Source organism: Rhincodon typus, chromosome 35 (genome assembly GCF_021869965.1).
Source record: "Rhincodon typus isolate 14 chromosome 35, sRhiTyp1.1, whole genome shotgun sequence".
Taxonomy (NCBI): domain Eukaryota; kingdom Metazoa; phylum Chordata; class Chondrichthyes; order Orectolobiformes; family Rhincodontidae; genus Rhincodon; species Rhincodon typus.
Window position 1 is genome coordinate 1,088,410 of NC_063366.1, and position 11,073 is coordinate 1,099,482.

Genomic DNA, 11,073 nt, shown 5'->3' on the forward strand with positions numbered 1-11,073 from the left:
TACCTACTAACCTCATCCTGCCCCCTTGACCTGTCCGTCCTTCCTGGACTGACCTATCCCCTCCCTAACTCCCCACCTACACTCACCTTTACTGGCTCCATCCCCGCCTCTTCGACCTGTCTGTTTCCTCTCCACCTATCCTCTCCTCGATCCATCTTCTATCTGCCTCCCCCTCTCTCCCTATTTATTTCAGAACCCCCTTCCCCTCCCCCATTTCTGATGAAGGGTCTCGGCCCGCAACGTCAGCCTTTCTGCTCCTATGATGCTGCTTGGCCTGCTGTGTTCATCCAGCTCTGCACCTTGTTGTCTCGGATTCTCCAGCATTTGCAGTTCCTACTATCTCTGATCCACCTTAGAACTAGTTGCTTTTTGGAAATTGAAACAGCAAGTGAAATGGGGAGGGGAATTCTGTATTGTTCATTTTGTGGTTCACCGTGTGTGATCAGTTCAGTCTGATTGGTTCACTAATAATGCATGCCAAGACTTCTCCTGATCAGGGTGCTAGGTTTAAACTTCCCTGGGAAAAAGGGGAAACCCACCCCATGGAGATTGTTGGCTATTTGAGACCAACTGCTATGTTCACTGAGTCACAATAAACCACCAACAGGGCTGGGCACATGTATAAACTGCTTTTGGTATGTGACCTTGGGAAATATGACCTCTCTCAATTCTGTCATAGACCATAGGATATTAGAATTATAAAGCATGGAAACAGACCATTCAGTCCAACTTGTCCGCGCCGACCAGGTATTCTAAACTGATTAGTCCCATTTACCAACATTTGATCCATATTCCTCTAACCCATTCCTACTCATATACCCATCCAGATGCCTTTTAAATTGCACCAGCCTTCACCACTTCCTCTGGCAGCTCATTTTAAACACGCACCACCCTCTGCGTGAAAATATTGCCTCTGGGGTCCCTTTTAAATCCTTCCCCTCTCACCCTTGCCCTCTAGTTCTGAACTCCCCTATCCTGGGATAAGGACCTTGGTTATTCATCCTATCCATGCTTCTCGTGACTTTACAAACCTCTGTGTAGAGTCATGCGGAAGTTAGTAAACTGTCAATGATAAACAATGTTATGGGGATTGCCACACAGTATTTACACATGAATTTTAAACAAATACAGAAAATGCTGGAGAAATTCAGCAGGTCTGGCAGCTTCTGTGGAGAGAGAAACAGTAAATGTTTCATGTCTGGTGTGATTTTTGATTTTGATTTTGATTTTGATTTGATTTGATTTATTATTGTCACATGTACCGAGATATAGTGAAAAGTATTGTTTGTCTGTCCGGACAAATCATACTTTATAAAAGTACTCCACTTCAGAATGTTCACTTGTATTTTACCTGCATTTGATGCTGTTGTTAAATTTTAACTTTACCTTTAAACCTCTAAACACATAGCTGAACCTTGGGCAATATGATTGCAACAGTCTTAACATCTACAAAATACATTCCACATCAGGTACACAACTCATGGGAAATTCCCGAAACTGTAACGGATATAAAATGCTTCTCCCCACACAATGAGGTGCCTCATTAATTTTCAATACTCTGCATTTACAATGTACATTCTTTGAGAGGCACACGCCCTGAGGGCTAGTGCAGTTCCCAGTCCCGCGCTGTACTATAACTGAAGGATTTTGGACTTTAGCAGTGACCTTCCCCCACTGTGCCCCTGCAGGGTCTGCCCTAATCCTGAACACATCCGCAGCATGCAGTCCTGGATCCTGGAATGTGCCAGTCTGCAACACCCAGCCCAAGGACAAGTCTTGGCACTGGTAGACCAGTGGATATCAGTAAGATCAAAGAACATCTTTCACCAGATTTTATTTAAGTTAATTTTTAACCTCAGTTAACTTAAATATCTGACATGTATGGGAGTAAATCAGCCAGTTATTGGGTGGGTAATAGTGAGAGAAATAAAAAGCAAAGACTGCTGAAGGTACACGGAGCTCTGGCAGTGTCTGTGGAGAGAGTTAACATTTCAATTCTGGTGAAATGAAATTCTGGTGAAATTCAGAACTGAAGAGAGGGGAAATATGATGAGTTTTACATTGTTAGATAATGAGGGAGGGGAAGATGAAACAAAAGGGAAGCTCAGCAAGTTTATGGGGAATAAGAGATCAAAGGTGCTATAGAACACAAGGCATAAGGGCTGGGAGTGGTTGGAGATTGGTTAGCCCAGTTTGCTGGGTGCCTGGTGAGTGATGCCAACTGTGTGTGGGTTCAATTCCTGCACTAGCTGAGATTACCATGAAGGTTGCTCTTTCTTATCCTCTCCTGAGGTGTGGTAACACTCTGATTAAACTCGAGTGATTAATTAGTGAATGCGATTTATTGGTGAAACTGGCTTGTAAGCTGTGGGAGATGCTTTAAAACATACCATTGATTCTTAAATGTGAATGTAAATTAGTGCCTGGACTCAGGGTGTTCGGTGACCTTCTAAAATCTGTCCTTTATCCCTAATACTGAGGAGATTAGGTGAAAGCTGTTCACTTGCTCATTTCTCAAGGCAATGCCTTGACCAATCCAAATGAACTTGTACGTGATACTTGTTAGACCTCAGCTGTACACAGTTGTGGGTGCCACATTATACAAAGCATTGGAGAGAGAGGACAGAACAGGTTTATGAGCATTGGTCCAGGGATGAGAAACTTCAGTGAATAGGATAGATTGATGAAGCTGGAACTGTACTCCGTGGAGAGAAAATGGATGAGGGGAGATTTGATAAAAGATTTCCAAAATCATGAGCAGGATGGACAGAGTTGATAGGAAAAACTGTTCCTGCTCATAAAAAGGAACAAGAAGCACATAGATTTAAAGTTATGCACGAACGAAGCAAGGCTGACGTGAGAAAGAAAGGTTTTTCCACAGCAAGTAGTTGGGATATGGAATGCACTAACTGGAAATGTGGTGGAGGCAGGTTCAACTAAGATATTCAAGAGGGCACTGGATCGTTATTTGATAGAAATTGTGTGCAGAGATATGGGAAAAAGGCACTTGGTAATCGTCCTCATTTAACAAGCTGGTGCAGAGTCATGATGGGTCAATTGGCCCCCTTCTGTGCCATATCAATCACGTGATTCTGTGAAATCAGAGCCAACCAACCTGGTTTAAAATTTAAACAAAGCTTGGCCATTAACTGTCAGTCATCATTAACTGGTACATCCTTCATGGCAACAGCTCTACCAATCACAGTCCAATGTCCAATCAATCAGCACTCTCCTCTCAGTCAGTATATCTGTTAGCTTGATTTTTGAATTGGGCTTCATGAGTGTGAGTCAAATAGCTTTGACAGAATGCGTCATTTTTTGGCTTGTTTTTGGTGACTATTTATATCGAACACTGTAAATAAAATGGTGTACTTCGATCTTGGTAACATCACCCTGACTCAGTCCCTGTCTCAGCTCATCTACTGTTGAAGCCTTCATTTCACGACCTCCGGACTCGACTATTCCAATACGTTCCTGGCAGGCCTTCCACATTCTAACATCTGTCACCTTGAGGTCATCCCAAACTCTGCTTTCTGTGTTGTAATGTGCATGAAAAGAATCTCCCTCATCCTCACGTATCACCCCATCAACCTCCCTTCCTCCCAGTGTAGATTTTAAAATTCTCCTCCTTGTTTTCCAAACCTGCGACATGGCCTCAGCCAATCTGAAGATACAGAGTGCGAGGGTGGGGGAGAGAATGTCAGTGAAATGGAGAACAGGCATTAAAAGGACGATTTCTGAAGTTATTGAGTTCAGCGTTGAGACCTCGAGTATGTAAAGAGTCAAACAGAAAATGAGGTGTTGTTCCTCGAGCTTGAGTTGTGTTCCTTTGGAACAGAGCAACAGGCCCAGGACACAAGATGGCGGCTGGATGGTTCTGATGGTTGCAGCACTAGTGTGATGAGCAGATGTAACACAGCTGTGGGCAGGCTGGCCAGCTGCTTCGTGCTGGTGGGCTGCAACCATGACTGGCACGGAGTTGGTGATGGTCGGGGCCGGTTTGTCTGGCATTTCCCTAAGGAAGAATGGGAGGACGGTCACTTTCTGCAGGGGATTTGGCTGAAGTCTGGCCCCACACAGCCCCGAATCTATGGCTGGCACCAGCTCGGGCACAGCGGCTGCAGGAATGACATCAGTGGAGGAGGAGCTCAGAACCAAGATGCCATGGGATGTCCAGCAGCAGCATCTGGATGAGCATCAAGTAAGGAAGGAAGAAGAAGAGGGAGAGGCCAGAATGGAGGAGGTGGGGTTCGCAGCCAACTGGGCGATCGGGAACTGAACCACTGGACACTGGAAGAAAACAATGCCAAGCTATTGCAGTTAATGTAACATAGATCCAAGATGGCGTCGGAGAGTGGCGACTCTTTGCAAATAGCACACAAAACAGCACTTTTCACTGTATTTCGGTATATGTGACAATAAATCTAAAAGACGTTAGCATGAGAGCAAGGTGGTTTATTGAAGGAACAGGAACCAACTAGAAATCCATGTTCATTCCTACATTCAGAGTGGAGGTGTTCCACAGTGTAAAGGATAAGGTCAGAAATCATGCAACACTAGGTTATAGTCCAACAGGTTTATTTGAAATCATAAGCTTTCGGACCGCTGCCCCTTTGTCTAATGAAGGAGCAACGCTATAAAAGCTTGTGATTTCAAATAAACCTGTTGTACTTTAACCTAGTGTTGTGTTATTTCTGATCTTGTCCACTCCAGTCTAACACCGGCACCTCCACATCATTGTAATGGAGAGCAGATTGTGAGCAGTGAACAGAACAGATGTGCAATGAAATGCTGCTTTGCCTGGGGCCTTGGACAGCAAGGAGAGAGGAGGTGAATGAATAGGCGTTACACCTTCTGCAGTGGCATTGGGAGTAAGGGTAAAGTCACCACAGTCCTACCAGCTTACAGGGCTGCTCCCGAATTAGAGATGACTGGTATTGGTTTAATCTGAGGGTCACTGCGCCTCAGGCGAGGGGAGAAGTTGAGGACAGTCCTTCATAGCAACCTCAGTTGGTGTGGATATTGAACCCACATTGTTGGCGTCACTATGCATCGCCAACCAACCGTCCAGCTAATGATCTAACCAACTCCTTTGGGGAGTGAGAAAGTGTTAGAAGTAATGGAGGAGTGGACCAGGGTGTCTCCAAGGGAACAGTCCCCGTAGAAACATGACTCACTGCCCATGGCGAGTTCGGACTATGATTGGGGTGTTGGGGGTGGGTTGGTTGGGACTGGACTATATATCATGGCAGCCAGCTGAACATGAATGCGTCAGTGTGTTGAATAAGGTCAGAACATCTCCTGCAGTATGGCTGGGAATGATTGTCATGGCTCAGTGGATAAAACTTATATCTCTGAGTCACAAGGCTGTGGGTTCAAATGGTACTCCACAAATCTTTGCAGAAAACAACTTCCAAAGCCACAACCCCTTCTATCTGGAAGGACAAGGGCAGCAGATATGTGGGAACACCACCACTTTCATGTTCCTTTCTCAGCCCCTCACCATCCCGGCTTGGAAATATATCGCTGTTCCTTCACTATTTTGAGTCAAAATCCTGGAATTCCCTTCCAAATGGTATTGTGGATCAACTTAGAGTTCCCCATGACTGTCCCACAGTTGCGTATAATGCTTTTTTATGTTTTGTAATCAGACTTCTTTCCTCTGCTTTAGCTTTCGAACCTCTGCACTTTGTAGAATCCCAGATTGGAGTGTTTTCGCAAAGAGGAGACCGGGGTTGTTTTCTTGGAGCATAGAATCTCTACAGTGTGGAAGCAGGACATTCAGTCCAACAAATCTACACCAACCCTCTGAAGAGTGTCCCACCCATCACCCCCCCAAACCACCCCCACCCCCTCAATTCTATCACTGTAACCCTCCACCTTGCCCACACATCCCTGGACACTCTGGTTAACTTAGCACTGCCAATCCACCTATCATGCACATCTCTGGACTGTGGGCGGAAACTGGAACACCGGAAAACAACCCTTGCAGACACTGGGAGAATGTGCAAACTCCACACAGACAGTTGCCTGAGACTGGAATTGAACCAGGACCCTGGTGCTGTCCCATAGGAGATTAAGAGGGGACATAATTGAAATGTGTAAAATTATGGGTAGACACCAAGAAACTTTTCCCCTTGATAGAGGGATCAATGACCAGAGGGCATCAATTTTAGATAAGGGGTAGCAGATTTAGAGGAGATGTGAGGGAAAGCATTTTCACCCAGAGGGTGGTGAGAATCTGGAACTTGCTGCCTGTAAGAATGGTAGAAGTAGAAACCTTCAACACTGTTAAGAAGTACAGATGTGTACTTGTAATGCTAAGGCATAAAGGCTATGGCCAAGAGGTGGTTGTTTTTGACTAGTGCAAACTTGATGGGCAGTAGGGCCTGTACTGTAAACTGTGACTCTATAGCAACGATCTTTTCACCCTGACCACATCCTTCTAGAATTGAGTAACTACAGTACATTTGTAAATACTCCTGTGTACTTCCCCTCTCACCTCGGCAACGTTGCGATATGATTTTGATTTCATCGCATAGGCTGCCTGTTCAGACTGCTGCAATGCTTCCTTTATTTATTTGGCTGCGTCTGCAGAGCCTATAGGTGGGCAGTTGATAGATTACATCAGACTGTGAATTCTTGACGCACAACATCAGGGCTATAAACTGGTTCCATTGTGAACAATTTTGTTCCCCTTAACCAAGGAAAGATAGATTGGTTTTGGAGGCAGTCCAGAGAAGGATCACTAGGCTGATCCCAGGTATGGAGGCACTGTCTTATGAGGGGAAGTTGAGCAGATTGGGTGCAGACTCATTGGGATTTAGAAGAATGAGGGGCTACTTCATTAAAACACACAAGATTCTTAGAGGACTTGACAGACTAGGTGTGAAATGCTTCCCCTTGTGCGAGTATCTAGGACCGGAGGGCATCATCTCAGAATAAGGGGTTACACATATAAAACAGAGATGAGGAGGAATTTCTTCTCTTAGGTGGGAGTGAATCTGCAGAATTATTTACTGCTGAGGGCTGTTGAGGCCTGGGTTAAGTAAATTCAAGGCTAAGATAGGCAGATTTTTAATTAGGAAGAGAATCAAGGATTTTGGGAAAAAAGCAGGAAGTTGGAGTTGAGGGTAATCCGATGAGCCATGATCTCATTGATTGGCGGAACAGACTCAAAGGACTGAATGGCCTATTGTTACTGCCCTGTCTTGTCTTATGGAGTAACAGTGTTATTGGATTATCTGTACATTAACTTTAGGGAAGTCATTCTCTTACTAGTACGAACCTTGAGTGGAAACAGCAACACAAGTTATTTTTAAACACTTCACACTGGACTGCAGAACAGTACTAAACAGCCCTGCACTTCCCTCAGAATTATGGAGTACAATGTGTAGATCAATCAGGTGTTTGCTCTGGTGTGGTATCGCCAGGAAATACCCAGGAAAGCTCCTTTGTCTTTTCATGTTGCCTCCCCTTTTTAGACAGTTATTTCTATCTATATTGATGGCCATTAACATTTTCTTCCTATTTTTATTACAAAGTTACAGTCTTTGCAGTGCATTGTTTGCTCTCTGCGGTTTCTCTTGCTATACAATAGATGTTATTACATTCTCTGTTGTAGAAATTTGCAAAGTCCCAGTTTTTGCACTTTCAGTTTTAGGCTGTTTCTCTTCATTGTCGTCAACGGTCTGTCAGTTGTGGTTAACTGGCAGTCTGAAATTAACATCAATCCAAAATACATGGCATTGAAGTCACCCAAACAATCCCCCTAAGCCTGTGGTAGTGATTCTCCCCTAAATACAACAGGCTAATGCTGCCTTGGGAATATGACACTGTCCCATGTGTTATTAACCCAGCAGTCAGATGGCAGTCAGCCACAGAATGGGGCTTGATAGATCATAACTTCAATTTTTTCATTTTGGTCAGTCACGAACAGATTAACATGAAGTGTCAAAGTCTTTTTTACACAAGAACATAATGTGATCACCCGAAAGAAAGGCAAAGTTATCTATACACACATATATGTAAGCTCATTTGGAAAGATTTGAGTATAAGGAGCAAGAAAACCTTTTCAACCCTTCCCCCAGCAAGATCATTTATAGATAGTCAACCACAGTGAAATGTCACTCCTGTCTGAACTCTGTAAACCCATTAGACAGAGAAGCAGAAGTAGGCCATTCGGCCTATTCAGTCTGCTCCTCTAGTCGATGAGATCATGGCTGATCTGATCATCCTCAACTCCACTTTCCTGCCTTTTCACCCTACCCCTTCATCCCCTTAGAAACTAAAAAATACCTCTCTATCTCAGTCTTGAATATACTTTATGACCCAACTTCAACAGCCCTCTGCAGTAAAGAATTCCACAGATTCACTACCCTCTCAGAGAGGAAATTCCCCCTCATCTCTGTCTTAATTGCATGATCCTTTAGTCTGAAATGATGCCCTCTGGTCCAAGACTCCCTCCAATGGGAGACAACCTCTGCCACTTCCCCTGTCGACTTCCCTAAGAATCTTGTATGTTTCACTAATGTGACCTCTCATTCTTTTAGATGCCAATGAGTCCACAATCAAACTACTAGGTGGTACGGTGGCTCAGTGGTTAGCACTGCTGCCTCACAGTACGAGCGGCTCGGATTTGATTCCACCCTCGGGCGACTGTCTGTGTGGAGTTTGCACATTCTCCCCGTGTCTGCGTGGGTATCCTCCGGGTGCTCCGGTTTCCTCCCACAGTCCAAAGATGTGCAGGTTAGGTGGATTGGCCATGCTAAATTGCCCATAGTGTTCAGGGATGTGTAGATTTAGGGGGATGGATCTGCGGGGTGGCGGGCGGTGCCCTGAGGGTTGGTATAGACTTGTTAGACCAAAAGACCTGTTTGCACACTGTAGGGATTCTAAGAAGAATACTCAACCTCTCCTCATGAGATAGTCCCTCCATACCAGGATCAGCCAAGTGAACCTTCTCTGAACTGCCTCCAATACCAGTTGATCTTTCCTTGATTAAGGGGAACAAAACTGTTCACAGTATTCCAGCTGTGGTCTGACTTGTATAGTTTCAGAAAAACCTCCCTATTTTTATACACCATTCCCTTTGAAATTAAGGCCAACATTCCATTTGCCTTTCATATTATCTGCTGAAATTGGATGTTAGTGTTTTGTGATTCGTGGATGAGGTCTCTTCTATAGCTGTCTGCAGACTTTCTCCACTTAAATAATAATCATCTCCATTAGTCTTCCTGCTAAAGTGCATAGCCTCACATTTTTCCACATTATATTTCATCTGCTAAGTTTTTAGCCACTCGTTTAACTTGTCTATATTCCTCTGCAGACTTACCACTTGCCTTCCACCTATTTTTCCTTTGTCCACAAACTTGGCGATAGTACATTCACTTTCCTCATCCAAGTTGCTAATATAGATTGTAAATAATCTTTATTATAATTGTAGGCCAGCATTAGTCCCTGTGGCACTTTAGTTACAGGTTGCCAGATTGTTGATTCCTCCACCACCCATTCGCCCACCTTTTCTAAACTCTCTGTCTTCCATCAGTTAGCCAATCCTCTATTCATGCTATTATACCTGCCCCAACACCTTGTGAGTCTTTGGAATGCCTTGCCACAGAGAGCTGCTGGGGCAGAGTCCTTGTGCATATTTAAGCCTGAAATAGATAAATTCTTGATCAATCAGGCAATCAAGGATCCTGAGAAAAGTGAACATGAGAAATGTCAGATAAGCCTTGAATGGCAGAGCAGTCTTGAGGGGCTGAATGGCCTACTCCTGTTCCTATTTCTTATGGTATTACGGTTGAAATTGGAAACTGTACAAACTAACCTGCCCTGACAAAGTGCAACTGTCGGCCTTAACTAAAGACTTGCTTCTCCTGTTAACATGAAACTGAAACCCAATTTCAGGGAGTGGTGAAATCTCCCCGATTTCACCAAGAAATTCAGGAGAAGCCTCTTCGCTCAGAGACTAAGGAGAATTGCTGTGATTGAAGTGAAGAAGAGAGCTGTATTTGAGGGAAAGCACGGGAAGGGAGGGTAGAGAACAAGGGATATGTTGGTGGGAAAGCGGAAGAGGGGATAAGACCATAGGGAGGAACTTCACATGGAATGCAAACACCTACGTCGTTTTTGAATTAAAGTAAGATCCTGCAAAAGCTAGAAATCTGAAATAAAAACAGACAACACGGGAGAAACTGAGCAGACGTGGCAGCATCTGGGGAGAGAGAAAAACAGAGTTACCGCTTTGAGGCTCGTTCTGCAGAGAGAGAGATTCACTCTGTTTCTCTCTCTCTCTCTCCATTGGCTCACCATTTCTGTTTCTCCAGCACTTTCCGCTTTTATGACCTGTACAGATCTGCTTCTTTCTGCGTTGTACTTTATAAAGGATTCATTGCTCCCTGGTTCGGCCCGTGTCGGAATACTGTGGTCAGCACCAGGCGGCAGGGAGGGTGTGGGGGTAGTGGGAGACGATGCGGAAGAAATTGACCCGAATGAGAGATATCAGCGACTTGGACACTGGAGGAGTTGGGAGTGCACTCCTTATGGGGGAGGAGGTGATTTCGATGAGATTTGAAACAAAAAAACAGGAAGAAGGTGATGGACTTACAGGAGGAAAGTTCTCTGTCTCCGGCCTCCTCTTCCCGAAAATTGCTGCCCAATGTGAAGTTCCCTGCAGATCCTCCTGTGTCCACAGGGGGCGGCAGATGCTGTCCCTCTGCTGGGAGACTGGAACCAAACGTGTATTCACACATTCTACCTGGCAACAGATGACGTTAAACAGGCTCTTTATTCTGATTGGTCTTTATGAAGACCAATTATGATAGGGAGAGAGTGAAGGTGAGTGTGAGCTGCTCACACTGAGGGTACAGTGAGTGTGTCAGGGTGAGTGTGAGATGCTCACACTGTAGGGGACAGTGAGAGTGTCAGGGAGAGTGTGAGATGCTCACACTGTGAGGGGACAGTGAGTGTGTCAGGGTGAGTGTGAGATGCTCACACTGTGAGGGGACAGTGAGTGTGTCAGGGAGAGTGTGCGCTGCTCACACTGTAGGGGACAGTGAGAGTGTCAGGGAG

General features: G+C 44.8%; 1 protein-coding gene across 1 annotated transcript in view; it reads right to left on the reverse strand.

Moving 5' to 3' along the window:
* Window positions 1–10,707, reverse strand: part of LOC109939103 (proteasome 20S subunit beta 9) — a 39,729-nt gene extending 29,022 nt beyond the window's left edge. Inside the window, exon 1 of the mRNA XM_048616743.1 lies at window positions 10,610–10,707. The gene's annotated coding sequence lies outside the window, so the exon portion shown is untranslated. The remainder of the gene's footprint in view (window positions 1–10,609) is intronic.
* Between the last annotated feature and the right edge of the window lie 366 nt (window positions 10,708–11,073).